At 43.8% G+C, this 18,658-nt stretch overlaps 1 protein-coding gene across 2 annotated transcripts in view; it reads right to left on the reverse strand.

Annotated features, from left to right (window-relative positions):
* RGS7 (regulator of G protein signaling 7) overlaps positions 1–18,658 on the reverse strand; it is a 495,704-nt gene that overhangs the window by 386,735 nt on the left and 90,311 nt on the right. The gene's annotated exons all lie outside the window — the stretch shown is intronic.

Here is an 18,658-nt window from a genome sequence, read left to right on the forward strand (position 1 = left end):
TGAAATCTCCCAACAGCAGAACCTCCTCTTTCCTTCCAAACTTTTGGATATCCACAATCAGATCCTTATCAATTTGCTGCGATTGAGTCGGAGGTCTGTAGACTACACCCACATAGATAGAAGTTCCATCTTCTCTTTTCAGAGCAATCCATATTGCTTCTTCCTCTCCTCAGGTCCCTTGCATTTCGGTTGCTTGGATATTGATCTTTACAAAGAGAGCTACTCCTCCACCTTTTTGACCATCTCTGTCCTTCCTAAAAAGATTATATCCCGGTATGTTTGCATCCCATCCATGTGATTCACTGAACCATGTCTCTGTGATAGTGACAATATCTAGATCTGCCTCTAACATCAGGGCTTGCAGATCATGAACTTTGTTGCTTAGACTGCGAGCATTTGTGGTCATCGCTTTCCAGCTATTTTTCAGCGATAATCTCCTTTTTCGTATGGATTTTTGTTTCGTTTCATTTTCCGTTGCAATACTAAGAAATGAGTTGCTGATATTGCTTATGTTGCAGTCTTTACTACTATCACATCTTTTCTTTTGCCGGGGGTGGTCTCTATAATTGTCCTTCTACATACACCACCCCCACCTTCTAGTTTAAATGCCTAGAAAAATATTGTCTAAATTTCTCTGCAAGATTTCTTTTTCCTGCTGTAGTAATATGTAGCCCATCAATGCAATATAGCTTCTTGTCCTTCCATGTATTTTCCCATCCTCCTATGTACCTGAAGCCTTCTTGATGACACCAGGCTTTGAGCCATCTATTAAAGTCATCTGTGTTTTTCACTCTTTGCTCTCCCTTTCCATATGCAGGCAGTATTTCAGAAAAAGCTAAAGTCTTAACAAAAGGTTTCACTCCCTCACCAAGCTCCCGAAAAGCTTTCTGTGCTGCAAGTGTGGAGTTGTTGGCCAGGTCATTTGTTCCCAGATGAATAACAACATCAGTGTTAAAATCCTTAGTTTCTTCCTTAATTATAGTCTGTATTTGCCTGGAACTCATGGTAGCTGAGGATCCTGGAAGACATTTCACTATTTTGGTCTCCTCTCCTTGTGTTCCAAGGTTAATGCCTCTGATGATGGAATCCCCCAACAGTAATAGTTTTCTGTTTTTGGCCTTTTTATTTGTGCTTAGGGTGCGCTTGCTCTCTTGAGTTACCTTCATTGGTTCCAGTCCCACCTCCCTTCTGTTTTCTTGAGTATCGCAGTGCACTAGTGGAGTGAAGGAATTCTGTAGAGATAATATTAGTGAAGGTGGATGTTTCTGTGTTACATGTCGCAGTCTTCCTGAGCCTACTGTGACCCATTTATTCCTGGGCTGTTTTATTCTTTGAGGTAGAGGTGGTAAGTTGGTATGATTTTGTGGAGTGATGGAAGCTGCTTTAATTGTATTCAGTTCCTGTTTAAGTTTACAGAGCTCCTCCTTAATACTAGCAAGTTGAAGACAGATGGGGCAAGCCTTAAGCCTCCAAATAGTATGTCTTGGAATTAAAGCACCACAGTGATTGCATAGAATAAAGGTCATCTTGATTGGTTGTGAAGTGACTTGATTTGAGTAGTCCTGGTTATTTGGGTCTCTATATATGATGGGACTATAAGTCTTACCCTTATTTCTATGAAGAGAAAGAGGAAATAAGATTTAACAGAGGAAAGAGAAGGGTTTATTTTTTTTGTGGTTTTTTGGGTTTTTTTAAAGTAAGAAACAGGGAGGAGAAGAGAAAATAAGCAGATACAATGCTGAAAACCAGTGAAAAGAGCAGAATATGAAATGTTGAGCAACTTATCTTATTGAAGTTCACAGGGTAGCCTTGTTCACAGCACTGTCCCAAAGATAATGCAGTTAACCTTAGAAGTAAAACAGAGCCCCTCCCTTCTCCACCTAATCAGCAGAAAACAATGGCTGAATACTAGTAAGTCAGAAATATAGGCTCTATACCACAGGTGTCGAAGTCGGTCCTCGAGGGCCGCAATCCAGTCGGGTTTTCAGAATTTCCCCAATGAATATGCATTGAAAGCAGTGCATGCACATAGATCTCATACATATTCATTGGGGAAATCTTGAAAACCCGACTGGATTGCGGCCCTCGAGGATCGACTTTGACACCCCTGCTCTATACCACCTAAAACACATTATTTTAAACAGAAATGCAGGTTCTAAAACAAATCAGTGGCTACCCTAAAACACAGGATTTATAACAGGATTTTCCCTACTTTAGTCACCCTGAGCCACAGGCACCAGGATTTAATTAGAGTTAATAAAGTCTTACCCTTATTCCTATGAAGAGGAAGAGGAAATAAGATTTAACAGAGGAAAGAGAAGGGTTTATTTTTTGTGCTTTTTTGTTTGTTTGTTTTTAAGTAAGAAACAGGGAGAAGAGAAATTAAGCAGATATAATGCTGAAAACCAGTGAAAAGAGCAGAATATGAAATGTTGAACAACTTATCTTATTGAAGTTCACAGGGCAGCCTTGTTCACAGCACTGTGTCAGCTTCCACAATTTCTATTAGAATTTCATTTACTATATTTTTGTACTGGCTATTTGAATGGTAGTATATGCCCACTGCTATCCTCTTTGACATCACATATGGAATTTCTATTAATAATAATCCCAGAATGCATTTTGTTTCCCACAAAACTTTTATCCTGTTTCATACAATGTTCTCAACAAATAGTACCATCATCATCCTGCTACATGAATAATCAATGATGACAGAACCAATTGGATAATACTGCTAAAAATGATTACTGATAACACCGGAGCATCTGAAGGGCAGAGTTAAGGCTGTTCCCAGAGTTATTATGTTAGCAAAAATATTCAGCCTTCTGCTAACCAGATATCTCTGCCAATTTTGTTTCAATGATATGAAATGAAACGAAAAGTGTCAAGAAAAGTATGGAATAACCTGTAAGTTTCATGGCTCCACATTAGAGAATGACACGGTGACAAATTTGTTCCTGTCCCCAGAGGAACTCAATTTCCCTGTCCCGTCCCTGTGAGTTTTGTCACTGTCCCTGTCCCTGCCCCATTTCTTTAAGCTCTGTCTTAACCACACAAGTCTCGAACAGTTATGATTTTAACCGCACAAGTCTCAAACAGTTATGATTTTAAAGTGTTTGAGGCTTGTGCAGGAATGGGGCAGGGGCAGGAAAAGAATTTGCCAGGACAAGATGGGAAAATGAGTTCCCGCGGGGATGGGGAAAAATTTGTCCCCGTGTCATTCTCTACTCTATATCATTCTCTTCTTCGTTGGGCTGAGAACTTTTCAACGGTCCCTCGAACTTCTACCTCTTCATAAGTAGTATATATAACTCTCTCATTTTGTTTTGGGACTTCTAGCATTTGCATGCAAACATTTTAAAGCATGTGTATATTGTTGCTGTTTTTATAATCTGCCCAGCAATTGACGGGATAATTTGGAATAGTTCAGCTCTGCTTACCCTGTACTTAAGAGCATTGGAGCTGTTTTTGTCTTAATTGCAAACTCCCTACTGAGATTCTCTAACTTCCCTGTTTTGATCTTCAGAGATACATCACTCCAGACCAGGAGTTTCTGAGCACCTGTAACCATGTTCTAGATTGAAAGCTGTTCACTCTTTTTCTGCTGTACAATGAGCACACCCATATATACACAAGTTCTTTTACACAACAGGTTCAAGGTGCACACCCCATTGCAATTGCACATGATAGATTTTGCACGCACAATTTACAGAATCTCTGCTTAAGGAAGTTGCATGCATAACTGCTAATTAGTGTCAGTTAGCACCAATTAAAACAAATTCTAGTCAATAAATGATTTAGAATGCCAATTAGCAGCTAAGCATTGTTGTTGTTAGGTGCCATCGACTCGTGCTCAAGTCCTAGCGACTTGATGAATTGCGGATCTAAAAAGAAATCAATTTTGTGCTAAACTGGAAAGATCCTCCAGCATCTTCCCCATGATTGCTTTCAATGTGCCAAGCTATATGATTGCAGGTCGCCCTCATCGCCTGGTTCCTACGATCTTCCCAAACATGATGTCCTTCTCCAGTGATCTCTAGGGGGTATGGAGCAAAGAGGATGCCCTCTTCTTAAAAAGTGAACCCTATGAGGGAAATTCTATAAAAGGGGCCTAAAAATAGGCACCTACAAAAATAGGAACCTAAGTTAAGCACCTAACTTAATTAGTATATTGGCTTCAATTATGAGCTTTAATAAGTTCATAATTGAAAAAATAATAATTAATTGGGTGATAGGTGCCTATCTTCTTAGGCATGATTCTACAAAAGCTAGGTACCTAATTTTATGGCACCTAATGGCACCTAACTCCAAAGTCGGCATGTTTAGAGATGGAGAAGGACTTAGGCACCATTAGGCGCAATTCTCTAAAGTATCATCCCTCTAGATCTTTAAAGTCAGAAGGAGCAATACGATTGTCACTGAATGAGTTTTCACAAGTACATTATGAAAGTACAAGGGGATCTGCAATTTCCATAGCAGGGGTGTTATTATGGAATAAATTGACAGGGCCATTGAGGGCACTTCTGGTTTTACAAAAGTTTAAGAAAATACTTAAAACTACTCTGTTGAGGCGTTCAAATGAAAGAATTCATATTTTATGAGATAAAGTGTTTCCTCGATCGTTCATGTTCAGCAGTTCACGGTCCCGGTCATTCGTGGTATTTTCCGACTGTGAACCGCCAACAAGGAGAGGACAGCTGGAGAGGCAGGAGAGAGCAGCCAGAGCGCCGAGTGCAGGAAATCACTCGCTGTATGCTCCAACCACCTCTTCCTGCACTAAGTCGGGCCTTATCCAATCAGGAGCTGCTTTGACACACAGCTCCTGATTGGTAAGGCCCAACATAGTGCAGGAAGAGGCGGTTGGAGCATACAGCGAGTGATTTCCTGCACTCGCCAGCGCTCCGGCTGCTCTCTTCTGCCTCTCCCGCTGCCCTCTCCAGTCTCCCCCATGAAAAACTGAATTTGCGGTTATTCAAGATTCACGGGGGTTCCTAGAATGGAACTCCCGCAAACATTGGGGGAGTACTGTTTTAACATTATTGGATGAAGAGGTGTTTAAAGAATTAATTTAATTGTATGAAGATATATATTATTGTATGTTACTTGTATGTATGTCTTAGTATTATGATTGTACTGTTGTAATCTGCTTAGGTATAAGCAGGTATGAAATCTTTTAAATAAACATATATTTAAGCTCCTATAATGCAAGTTATTAAAACTCTGGCCTACATTCTAGACGCCTAATAGGTGCCCTTTTAGTTAGGTATGATTCTGTAATGGGTGTATAGGTGTACGGGTGTAATGGGTGCACGCCCCGCCCTGTGCTGCCCCGCCACGTGCACGCCCCACCCTGTGCTGCTCCGCCCCGTGGCGTCCTGCCCTATGCTGAGCCTCTCTGTCCCCGTTCCTTTTTGGCGGCCAGCGGCGCACCTGACAGGGCTGAGATCTTCCTGCTCAGCCCAGTGCTGCTCTCTGAATGGCCGCTGCAAGTTCTCACGGGACGAGAACTGGTGGTGGCCATTCAGAGAGCAGCACGGGGCCGAGCAGGAAGAAGGAAGAGCTCGACCCTGTCGGGTGCACCGCGGGCCACCAAAAAGAAATGGAGATGGAGAGGACAGGGCGTGGAAAGATCGCTCCTGCCCCGTACATCGCTAAATCACAAAGGATTAAAAATGGCAGGTAAGCTTGCACCGGGGGAGGGGGTGTTAAAAAAAAAAAAGTTAAACGGCCGGGATGAGAGACAGGAGGCATCCCTCCTGTCCAAGCCTTCCACTAGACCACCAGAGGTAGGAAGGTGAAGCAGGGTGGGTATAGAGCCTGGCAAGGAGTAAGGGGGGCTAGGTACAGAGCCTGGGAGGGCAGGGAGGGAAGATGGCTGGGTGCAGAGCCTGGCAGAGCATGGCACTTGAATATTAAGCCCCCGTCTTATATTCGAGTCAACCATTTGTCCTCCTTTTTGGGGGGGGAAATAAGGGTCTCGACTTATATTTGAGTATATACGGTAGGTGCCTAATTTCAGGTGCCTATCTTTTTAGGTACCCAATTATAGAATCTGTCCCTAAGTGAACGAAGATGCATTCTTCTTAAAGAGTGTGCACTCTTGCACAGGCCACTATTGGAAAAGACTACACACATTTAAAGAAGACTGTATACTATTATCAGAGAGTGACATTTCATCCCTGTCACTATTTTTCTACTGACCTGCGGCTTTATGCTACAAGTGCAATAATCTTCACTGTATCATTGATAATCACCCTGCATGCTAAATAGACTCACTATTTTGGATGCAGCTTCTTCTTCTTTCTGCAGTTCATCTGTAGGAATATTATATGCATCTATACCTATTTACAGTGAATTGTTGTCTCTTGAGGCAAAACACAGATCTGCATCGGGTCTTTTTGCAATCTTTTTTTAATAATAGCCTTGAGTTTATCCATTAATTTACTATACTTATAGCTGTAGAAGTCAGAGGCTTCCTTCTGGACATCCAGTGCACTGGATACTGAATTCTGGCAGGAAATCCACACTCAGAGTAATTTTGCTTCAGCATTTCAAAAGGTAGCTCATTGCCATTTAAAAACAGATGAAAACAATTATATTCATTACTTCCTAAAAAGACCTTGGCCTTTAAAATGCTGATTGTTCCTAATCAACCAGCAAAACATAAATAGCTTCACTTATAGTTTTTTCCACAAACCACCTGATGATATTCAATCCAGAGCAGAAAGTGACCCTAAATTTGCAAGTCATTTACACATTTATAAAAACAGAAGATCTCAATCATGGTCTTCCTTTTCTCCTGTCTGGTCTACAGATATATTGTAGATCTAGGTTTCAGGTCAATGGACTTCTGGAGGGTCATTCTATTAGCAGTCACTCTTGTTTGAAGGGCAAGCAGCTTATTTTATAAGGAACAATTGCTGAAGGATAAAGAGAAGAGGGAAGGAGATTTCTTGACATGTATGTGCTCATAGTCTTCTATACCAAAATCTTTTGTACAAATAATTTATAATTATTGGTATGTGGTACAGTTACATGCAATATTACTGATTTCCCAGTGATAGCTTACTAACGAGGTAGAAATATTAGTGAGATGTTGAAATATAGACTACAACTGGAATTCACGGCAGCCATTTTGATGACGACTCTGCACGGGGCAGGAGCATAGGAAGATTGCTCCTGCCCCGCGTCACTGCTAGACCACTAGGTAAGGTCGAGGATGCAGGTGGGAGGCAGGAGAGAGGCAAGGGTGAGTCAGAGCCGGCCCAAAAATTATTTGCAATTTTCCCTATTCGCGGGCCGGCTCTGCACCTAACCCCTGCGAATACGGAGGGAGAAGTGTATTCTGTCCTTGAAGGTTTATCTTCCAAATGAGACATCACGGTAGTCCGTGTTCTTTTCTGCTTAAGCATCAGCATGCAGACCCTTAACACTGAAACAAAAATCCATATACAAATTAAGACTAATAGCCAGGGCCAGTCACTTTCACTCCATTCATGTCAGGAGCAGAACCAAAAGGATGGGAAACAAGAAAAATCACAAGGGACAGCACCCAGCAGTTAACAATCACTCAGTATTTACCTATGAGCAAGCACATTTTCTAGTACCTCACATAAATTGTATTTGCATATTCTTGGCTTTTAGAATATCCAATGGGAAATGTCAGGGTATTAATTTTTTGCACTGAATATGCTCAGATGAAACTAAGGGAGGGGGGTTATTAATGAGGGTTACCATTACACTGGGTTATTTTACCACATTATACTATTTTAGCACAGGGTCTTATTATCCACAGTGGGAACCTGTGTGAAAAAAACAATAAAGGGGGAGTTCATCAATGGGCCCTGAGCAATTTAGCATGCACTAAGGGCCTGATTCTCAAACCACATTTCTCAGTTTTAGGCAGCAGTAGGCACCCTACCGTCGTCTGGCACCCAATCAGAATGCATGTTTTTAGAAAAAAATTATGTGAGGAAGGATGCCTGCGAGGAATGTGTCTGTAGTGTGACTACAGAGACGCATAGGGACACTTAAGCATGCCCAAGGTGGGGTATGGGTGTGGTTTCATCCAGAAGTGCCTTGAGTATGCTTAAACCTCCCTATGTGTCTCCATAGATGTGAGGTAGATGCATTAAATTTAGACCTGCAAAATACTGGCCTACATTTAAGGCATCTGTCAGGAAAACTAGCTGCAATTCTGTAAAGGGTGCCAATGTGTGACTGACATCTGATCTGCTGAGATCGCAGCCCTTACAAAATCAGGCCCTAATTGTGTTAGTGCATGCTAAACACTAAAGACGCCCATAGGCATATAATGACCATCTTAGCGTTTAGCACGCACTAAATTATTTTGCACCTATGGATGAATTCCCCCTTAAGTGTGGTAAAATAACCTGTCGTAATGGTAATACATGTTGATAAAACAAAAAGGAAGACCCATGTCAATAACTCTCCTCCCCTAAATAATTTATTGCACCTGTAAATTATTTATTGCACCTGTAAAAGACTTGCTGTAACACCATGATTTTTGCTCTATCTTCCTTCCTCTTCTACCATGCCATTTTACATGAAAAATACCAAATTTCTAGCATGGCTTACATTTGCATACATTATCCTCAAATGTACTGTATTAACACTGAGATTGCAAGGCATAACTTGAATGTCCAGTTTCATGTAAAGTGTTTCAAGTTTTATTAAATTTTGATTTGATCGCTTAGCCAATTTGTAAGTGATGTACAAAAATTAAAATGGGTACAAAACTAATAATAATATACTGATTACTATAGATATATGGATGAACAGATCAAGACAAAAGGGAACTAAGGGAAGAAATACATTTGTGATAGGATAGCAGAAATAATGGTATCTTTGCTCATCAGCTTTGCATGAATATATTCTGCAAATCTTTGCCTCGAGTGTTATTGAGAAGAAAAGCCAGAGTGAATCAGGTATAAAAACAGCAGCACAATGACATCAGGCATTTATAAACCTGAAAACTCTTTAAACTAACACCGAAAAAAAAAGTATTCAGTTTTCCATGGAAAAAAATATGGTATTTCAAACAAAATATCACAGCTATGAATGTATTCAGGGCAACCTCCCCCCTCCCTTCCCTTCTGCTATTGTCAACATACTATATTTTCAATACAGGGCTTAACAACAAAAATGTGTTTATCTTAAAGTCCTTTGTAGTGAATATGTTTCATTCAACTCCCCAGGAATATTCTCAACAGTCAAAGGTATCCTTGACACCACTGCCTTCCTGAGACAGATGCTGAAGATTTTCGGTTTTCTAGCTTTAGAGCGAATACATATGACTTCATCATTCAAAAGGGCCCAGATTCCACTTGGGAATTCAGCTATCCATATTTCCATAGCTTAAAAACATTCCCAGACTGGCATACTGTATACTCAGCAGCTTGGTTGCGAGCTTGAAATCTCAGCTGGGACTACTTTACTTTCTGGCAAAGGAAACAGACTGGAGGCAGATTTGTCATTATGCTTCTTTCACATTGCCCCTGAGTAACACCGTATTTTGCTGAGATTTGACAAGGACACTTAAGCATGGGTGCTAAAACACTGTGGGGCTCATAATTTTTTAAAAAAAAACCATAGGCATTCAAAAAGCATCCTAATCGCCAGGACGTCCAAGTGCCAATAACCAAAACCATCTTTCTGTATATCTTGCGAGGTGTTCTAGCCTCTGTACATTCACAGCACAAGATGGCTTGGTGGAGGCGTGTTATGGGCAGGCTTTGGGCAATCTCAAGGAGGAGGGGGTTAGACATGGACGTCTTGCTGTGATAATCAAACATTTTGCAAGACATCCTGGACAGAACTTATACATTTGGAACTAGACCTGTTTTAGAAGGGTTTAATTGCCACAAAGGTGCTCAAACTGACCAGATAACCACTGCATGCATCAAGGTAAGATACCCCCACACTCCCCCAGTGCTCACTGACCCCCTCACACCCACAAAGATCAGAATACAAATGTACGTACCTGTCTCCAGGACATTAGCACCTGGCATAGGAAAATCTAGTAGAACTGCACACAAGTGTCTTAAGTAACCTGGTGGGTGGGCTAGTGAACCATAGAGAGGAGAAGTAAGTTCCATAAGCCACTCTAACCACTACATTCATGGTGAAAATTGTGAACCCACCAAAAACCCCAAAATCCTACTCTACTGCTATATAGGTGCCACTTGCAGCCATAAGGGCTATTGGGATTGTAGACAGATGGGTTTTGGGGAGATTTGGGATGGCTCACTAGAATCTATAAGGGAGTTCTGGTGAGATGTTTATCTAGCACCCTTTATGTGAAGTTCACAGCAGTGCCCTCTGAGGTGCTCTGTTGCCATGTCTGGGTGGCCAGTCCATTATAGGACTGGTCCCTCCCACGTCCAAATGGTCTTGTTCTGGGCATTTGAGACTTGGATAATATTTTGGTCAAAAATGTGGTATAAAGATAGATATCCTGGCAGTCTGGAAGTCCCAATAGCTTGGACGTCCAGATAGTGGATTTTAAAACCATATATATTTCTAGACGTATAATGGTTTGCCATTTGAAAATAGGCGTTTTCTTACTGCCGACTTTGGACATCTAGTGCCATACGTCCAAATTGGACTTAGACATATGTTTTTGAAATGCCCTTCTATTTCTCTCACTAAATCATTGTTGGGTGCACAGATAAAGGTGTTTACAGTATTGCAAATAAGTGTACAACTTTATTCAGACTGAGTGGAGATATTCCCAGGGAGGATTAGTGAGGGGTTTGCATTTATGCAAACATTTTTGAAAATACACATCTCCCTCGTTATTTACGGGGGATAGGGGCAGAGCCGGACCGCGAATAAGGAAATACCGCGAATATCTAGCTCTGTCCCACCCTCGCCTCCCTCCCGCCTTCCCGGGCTTACGTGGTGGTCTAGCAGGCTTTTGGGGCAGGAGCGATCTTCCTACACTCCTGCCCCGTGCAGATCGCCAATAGGAAATGGCTGTGGGGAGTTCCTGTAGTCTCTTGAGACTACGATGGGAACTCCCCACAGCCATTTCCTATTGGCAATCTACACGGGGCAGGAGTGTAGGAAGATCCCTCCTGCCCCGAAAGCCCATTAGACCACCAGGTAATGCCGGGATGCCGGGGGGAAGGCAAAAATATGGGTTTGTTTTTTTACCCCTCCACAAAAAAATTGCAATTATATGAAATCGCAAGTGCGGAAACTGCGAATGGGGAGGGGGAAGTGTACATATCAGTGTATGTAAAATTATCAATAAAATGCATGCATGCCAAAGAGCAGATGTAAATATAAATACATAAAGGGGCCAATATTGAGACCGCTGAAGGGAGGCCAGCTAACTCCCACAGTCATTGCTGTTTGTCAATATTCAATGCCGGGCCATTTCCAGTGACAGGCATTAAAAATCCAGTCTATCTTTCGCAGCCTCAAACTGATGGTCCCTTTTATCAAGCTGCGCTAGAGGTTTTTAGTGCACGCCAGCATGGTAAATGCTCTGATGCTCATAGAATTCCTATGAGCATTGGAGTACTTACCTCGCCAGACTTCACTAAAATCCTTTAGCGCAGCTTGATAAAGTGGGGAGGAGGAGGTTAGTCAGTTATTCTCAAATTTTAAGGGCTCCTTTTACAAAGCCGCGTTAGAAGGTTTATCGCGTGCGACTTTTAATCACACGCTAACCCCCGCGCTAACTAGAAAACTACCGCCTACTCAAGAGGAAGCGGTAGCCACTAGCCAATTTAGCTTGCGTGCATTAAACCGCTAACGCGCCTTCGTAAAAGGAGTCCTAAGTTATAGAAGCCAAAGATAGACCTGCTTTTTGTGTGGTCTGACATGGCCGTTCAACTTGGACAGTAAGCGATTAAAATTGGCAGCTATCACGCGATATAGCCGACCAAGTATAAGCCACTAACAGCTAATATTGAGCAGAGATAGCTGGTTATTTGCCGTTCCTGGTCAATTAAATAGCACTAAATATCAGCAGAAATTCCATGGGTCAATTTAAAACCAGAGATGTATGAGTATTTTTATTCTGAAAACTGGATAGAAAAGAACACGTTTCCTCAAAAATAAGACCTACCCCAAATATAAGCCCTAGCATGATTTTTAAAGATGCTCCTAATATAAGCCCTACCCTAAAAATAAGCCCTAGTTAAGACTGACCCCTGAAGCCACCCCGATATGCCCCGACTCCATCCCTGACACTAGGGCTGCCCAATTTGCCAATCATCTCTCCCTTCCTCTCCTCCACCCCAACCCTTCCTCTTTCCTTTCTCCCCCGCCCCCATGTGATGGAGACTACCATTCTGGGATTCAAGCGCAAGTTGGATGCACACCTTCTTGCAAATCACATTGAGGGATACGGGTAATCAAGGTCTCCATCAGGGAGCACCTAGCTTGGCCTCCGCGTGTGCGGGTCGCCGACTAGATGGACCTAAGGTCTGATCCGGTGAATGGCGTTTCTTATGTTCTTATGTGCAGCATCTTTCCTCGCCTGTCACCCATACCTTTATGCAGCAGCTCCAGAGGCCTGCAAAAGCAGCGGCAGCGCTCTGAAAGAGCTGCTTTGCAGCCTTCCCCACTGGGGCTGGGTCTTCCCTCTGCAGTGTTTTTCTATCCTTCCCTCCCATCCCTCTGTGCAGCGGAACCCCACCGACCCTCCCACCGTGAGCCTGACAAAGCTCCACTCTAAAGCCTCCAAAATAGCAGCGGCGGCAGCACTCTGAATGGGCTGCTTCACTGCCTTCCCCACCGGGGCCTTCCCTCTCCGGCATCACTCTATGGGATCCTTTTATTAAGGCGCGCTAACTGATTTAACACATACTAAAGATTAGCGTGCGCTAAATGCTAAGGTGCACTAAATTTGGTTACTTCGGGGGGGGTGTCTGTCATTGTTTTTTTGGATTTAAAAACAGCCTGAGAACGCCGACGCCATCTTTCCACAGAAGTTTTGATTGTGAGTCGGATGACAACGGCGGCCTCGGTGAGCGCTTTTTGACTAAGTACTTTTGAAAAGGTTCATATGGGAGGTGGCAGGTAGGATTAGATCTCTCTGCTATTTCCCTAAGTCGTTTTTTCTTTATCTTTGCACACTAGGGAGACCCTTGAGACAGTACGTTTGTACGAAACATGTCGGGTCTGGCTCCCAGGTCCAGCTGTGTGGGTTAAAAGCTAAGTATACCCATTACTATGGTATAACTTGTTTTATAAAAAAGATAGATATATATGAAAAAAAAGATATCAAAAGGATTAAAAAAATGATAAAAAAATGATAAAAATTGTCTAAAACTGCCACAGCATTTAGTTAGGTAAAAATACCGATGATGAGTTACCACGCAAATCTCCCGCTGTTTTGAAGCAAACATAGCGGTGGAGTGGTGGGGCTGAGGTATTTTAGAGGAATTATTTACTCTCTGGATATCCAACCAGGTTTATTTCTAAATTTAGCATGCACACCTTAATAAAAGGACCCCTATGTTAGCTTCTTCAGGGAAAGTACTCAATAAACTGTTCAAGTGATACCATTGTTTGTGTGGTTGCTTTTACATGCCTTATGATTGCCCAAGTATTGTGGGTAAAGAAATATGGGTGATCGTAAGACATGTAAAAGCAACCACACAAGCAATGGTATAGCTTGAACAGTTTATTGAGCACTTTCCTTGATCATAGAGTGAAACGGGTTGGGCCTCCGTTGGGAAGAAAGAGATAAGTGCCTGACTATTTACGTTTGACATTTAGGGCTCCTTTTACTAAGCTGCGTTAGTGGCTTTAGCGCACGCTACAATGCCGCATGCACTAGATGCTAACGCCTCCATAGAGCTGACATTAGTATTTTCCACATAGCGCGGGGGTTAGCGCACGCTAACCTTCAGCGCGTGCTAAAAACGCTACTGCAACTTAGTAAAAGGAGCCCTTAAAGTTGTTGCATGTTCAAGCAAGAAATTATTGCATTAAGCTTTATATATGCGGTTGCTCTTTTTCCCTTTAATATGATTATGGAAGCAAATCAGCACTTTAGAAAGAACTAAAGGAATAGTAGGTTCAGTAAAGATAAAGAAAAATATATACAGTCAAACCTCGGTTTGCGAGTGTTTTGCAAGACGAGCAAAACATTCTTGCAAATCATGACTCGCAAACCGAGCATTGACTCGATTTGCAATTCTCCCCGCCCGCTAACCGGCATCCCCCCCGGCCCGTAAATATTGCCCTCCCATGAACCGGGATCACCCTCCCCTCGCAAACACCTGCCTCCCCCACATGAACTGACATGCCCCGCCCACTCAAACTGCAAGTTTACCCTCCAATGTGGCACCGTCACACAGCACCAAGCCACAGGAGGTGCCGGTGCTGGTGCCTGATGATCGTGCCTCTCCTCTGACTGGGCCTTGAGCATCTGTGCATGCTCAAGGCCTTCTGGCTCCCGCCTCTCTCTGAGCTTGCAGTTTAGGTGGGCGGGGGATGCCGTGGGGGGGATGCCGGTTCACGGGGGTGGGCAGCGTTTGTGGGCAGGGGACCATGCCGGTTTGCAGGGGGGGGGGAGATATAAATGCGCTCCAGTGGCCTTGGGAGTGGAGGGGTCTTTTGGGAATGTGGTGGGGTGGGGTGGGGTGGAGCAGCGCTGGTGGCCGGGGGGGGATGGGAGATGGAACGAATCAAGCGAGTTTCCCTTACTTTCTATGAGGAAACTCGCTTTGATATATGAGTAAATTGGTTTAAGAGCATGCTTCTGGAACGAATTATGCTCGTAAACCAAGGATCCACTGTATTTGATTTAAATTATATTTCACAAATTTGCACGTCACACCAACAGAAGGTTTTTTTGCCTAGTGATATTACCCTTAAAACCACTAACACAGATGTCTTTCTATTGACTTGACACCGGGGTTCTTTTGAGGTCTTTTTCCTCTGTTACTTACAATTGTACATCATTAGATATTGAAGGTGTTCGTACCCTGACAGTATTTTTTTTCCCTAGAAATGCTGATTTATAAGTGGAGTTCTCTTGCATTATGCCTTTGACATGTGGTATAGATTAGTTTCACACTTCATCCAAATCACCCTTCCCTATCTTAGCAGTGAAATATTCTAACTGCTGAAAGGAACTATTGAGGTATGTCAGAGCTAATTTTAGTTCTATTTTTCCACTGTAGTTCATGAGCATATAAGCTGAATCTTAGTATTTGCTACAGCAGGCTTCTTATTTTGATCCATCTACTGGGAATTGCTATCGTTTTGTTGGAATTTATTTAAGCCTCGGTGCACAAGTAAGGAGACTGCCTGTACAATGACAAAGCCTTTCAAAAATCATGGCATTAAAGTTCCTCTGGCATTTTAGAGGTTTTTGAGACAATAAAGCAAAAGGAGGATTACAAGTAGCACAATTATTGAAACATCATTCAAGGCAAAGGCTGCTTTCTTATAAATTAAAAAAAAAAAAGACATCTCTCTACATTTTAGAAAAAAAATGCTCTTATTCAGTTGATTCAGGGCTTTTCTATAATTTTATTGGCGTTATTTTCCTTATATTGATTTGACTATACATTGCTATGGCCTTTATTATGCAGTAAAAGCTATATGGCAAATATAAATAAACTGAACTAAATTAAACTTTTTCATAATTTACGCACACAACTGGCACCTAACATTAGACATTAACCCCCTTAATTCTAATCAGGATTGAACTGGTATCCTGAGGTTCTTATGTTTCTCCCATGCCAAGCTGACCTTTCCCTCCCCCCCCCCCCCTTTTACAGATCCATAGCGCAGTTCTTAGCACCAGCCGCGGCAGTAACAGCTCCGACGCTCATAGAATTCCTGAGTGTCGGAGCTGTTACTGCCGTGGCCGGCGCTAAAACCTGCGCTACAGTTATGTAAAGAGGGAGGCTGCATTAGCTATTAGAAGATCCTGAGTGGAGTAGAACGGGTACAAATGGATCGATTTTTCGCTCCGTCAAAAATTACAAAGACTAGGGGACACATGATTAAGTTACACGGAAGTACTTTTAAAACCAATAGAAGGAAATTTTTTTCCACTCAGAGAATAGTTAAGCTCTGGAACGCGTTGCCAGAGGATGTGGTAAGAGCGGATAGCTTAGCTGGTTTCAGTGGCGTACCTAGGGTATGTGGCACCCGGGGCCCATCATTTTTTGACACCCTCCCCCCCCCCCCATGTAAAAAAAATTTTTTTTTTTTTTTTTTTTTGCAATAACCATGAAATGGAATAAATGGTCAGAATAGAAACAGGCAGTGAAAATACATTAAAATAAGAAGTACTGAGGATGCCATCTCTCCCCAATCCCAGGTCCTAAAGTCTAAGACAGTAGCGCAAACTAATGCTGCCAGATACAGGAAAAAAAAATTTTGATTCGATTCAGCCCTATTGAATTGGTTTTTCAATTCGATTTTCCTGCCCAGTTGGGTGATTTTTTTCAAAACTCCTGGTGGGTTTTATAGCTTTTTCACCCCCTTTGGCTTCTCCTAACCACACTGGCGCTGTGGTGTAAATAAAATAAAGAAACAAAAAGGACTTTTCCTCTTTCTGTTAAATCCTAGCTCACGTTTGCAGTCCAACACCAGCTCTGGCAGGATACACATTTCAAATCTGACATGTTATAATCACAAAACAGAAAATAAAATTAATTTTTCTACCTTTTGTTGTCTGGTTATATTTCAAATCTTGTTGGTCCAAGGCTCTGGTTTTCTTCTGATAACTTGCTTGCCAGGGTCTCCTTCTTTCTGCATGCTAACCATCCATCTGCCAACTCTGTCCTCCCTTTCCATTTCCCTTCCCTTCCCAGGAAGTCTGGTATCTTTCCTTTTTTTCATCTCCCTCCACAGATCCACCTTTTCTTAAATACCCTTTCATCCGGCATCTCTCCCTCCTTCCCCACCATCCCAGAGTCCACCATCTCTCCGTTTCTTTTCCTAATTACCCTCCTATCCAGTATCTCTATCCCTCCTCCACACCATCCCTTGTGTCCAATTTCTCTCCCTTTCTGTTCCTTCCCTCCCTAAATCCCATGGTCCATCATCTCTCTCCCTCTCCTCTATTTTCAGACCCATTATTTCTTCCCCCCCCCAAAGTTTGGCATATGCATGTCTCTTTGAACACCCCCTTCCCTCCGTGTACTTCTAAATCATGGTCCCCCCCCAAAGGCCTGTCCCCCCTTAAAGGTCTGCCTGTCCCACCTTGAAGGCCTGCACCCCCCTTGAAGGCCTGTCCCTTCCCCTTGTAGGCCTGTCCCCCCCCTTGAAGGCCTGCCTGCCTGTCCCCCCCTTGAAGGTCTGCACCCCCCGAAGGCCTGCACCCCCCCGAAGGCCTGTCCCCCACTTGAAGGCCTGTCCCCCCTTTAAGGCCTGCCTGACTGCCTTTCCCCCCCTTGAAGGCCTGTCTCCCCCTTGAAGGCCTGCACCCCCCTTGAAGGCCTGCACCCCCCTTGAAGGCCTGTCCCCCCCCCTTGTAGGCCTGTCCCCCCCCTTGTAGGCCTGTCCCCCCCTTGAAGGCCTTCCTGCCTTTCCCCCCTTGAAGGCCTGCACCCCCTTGAAGGTCTGCACCCCCCCAAAGGCCTACACCCCCCCCGAAGGCCTGCACCCCCCTGAAGGCCTGCCTGCCCCCCTTGAAGGCCTGCACCCCTTGAAGGTCTGCACCCCCCCCCCCCGAAGGCCTGTCCCCCCTTGAAGGCCTGCCTGCCTGCCTGTCACCCCCCTCCCCCTTGAAAGCCTGCTTGCCTGCCCGCCCGCCCCACCCTGAAGGCCTGATGCCCCGACCCACCCCGAAGGACCGCTCGCCCCCCTGGCCTCCCCGCACCACCTATGAACAGCCGCAGCAGGATCGCGAAGTCAGCGTCAGCGATCCCTGCGCTGCTTCCTGCGCCACGGTCCCGCCCCTCCTCTGACGTCAGAGGAGGGGCGGGATCGCGGCGCAGGAAGCAGCGCAGGGATGCTGACGCTGACTTCGCGATCCTGCTGCGGCTGTTCATAGGTGGTGCGGGGAGGCCAGGGGGGCGAGCGGTCCTTCGGGGGTGGCGGGGGACTGAACGGCAAGGCCGGGAACACCCCCTTAGGGCTGGTACCCGGGGCGGCCCGCCCCCCACGCCCCCCCCTAGGTACGCCACTGGCTGGTTTTAAGAAAGTTTTGGACAAGTTCCTGCAGGAAGTCCATAGTCTGTTTTTGAGAAAGACATGGGAGAAGCCACTGCTTGGTAGCATGGAATATTGCTACACCTTGGGTTTTGGCAAGGTACTAGTGACCTGGATTGGCCACTGTGAGAACGGGTTACTGGGCTTGATGGGCCATTGGTCTGACCCAGTAAGGCTATTCTTATGTTCCTTATAATAAAGGACAATGTTAGCTGTTAATGCCACAATTAATATGTTGCAATTTATTACATGGTAAAATGATAATAAACATTTTGATGTTTTGTGTATGTTGTTTCATGTGAGAAATGAGACATAACAGATATATTTCTCTAGGGTTTTATGTATTTTTATTTTAATCTTGAACATGCAGAATTAATGAATGGCATTAACTATGAGGTAATGTCTGACTAGGTTTGTGAAAAGTTAAAAGCCCCAAAGACTTCTCTGAGGGTAAGACTATGGCTGAGCACACTCCTCTTCCTCTCTGGAGGCCCTAATC

This window comes from Geotrypetes seraphini, chromosome 3, assembly GCF_902459505.1.
Source record: "Geotrypetes seraphini chromosome 3, aGeoSer1.1, whole genome shotgun sequence".
In the NCBI taxonomy this organism is placed as follows: domain Eukaryota; kingdom Metazoa; phylum Chordata; class Amphibia; order Gymnophiona; family Dermophiidae; genus Geotrypetes; species Geotrypetes seraphini.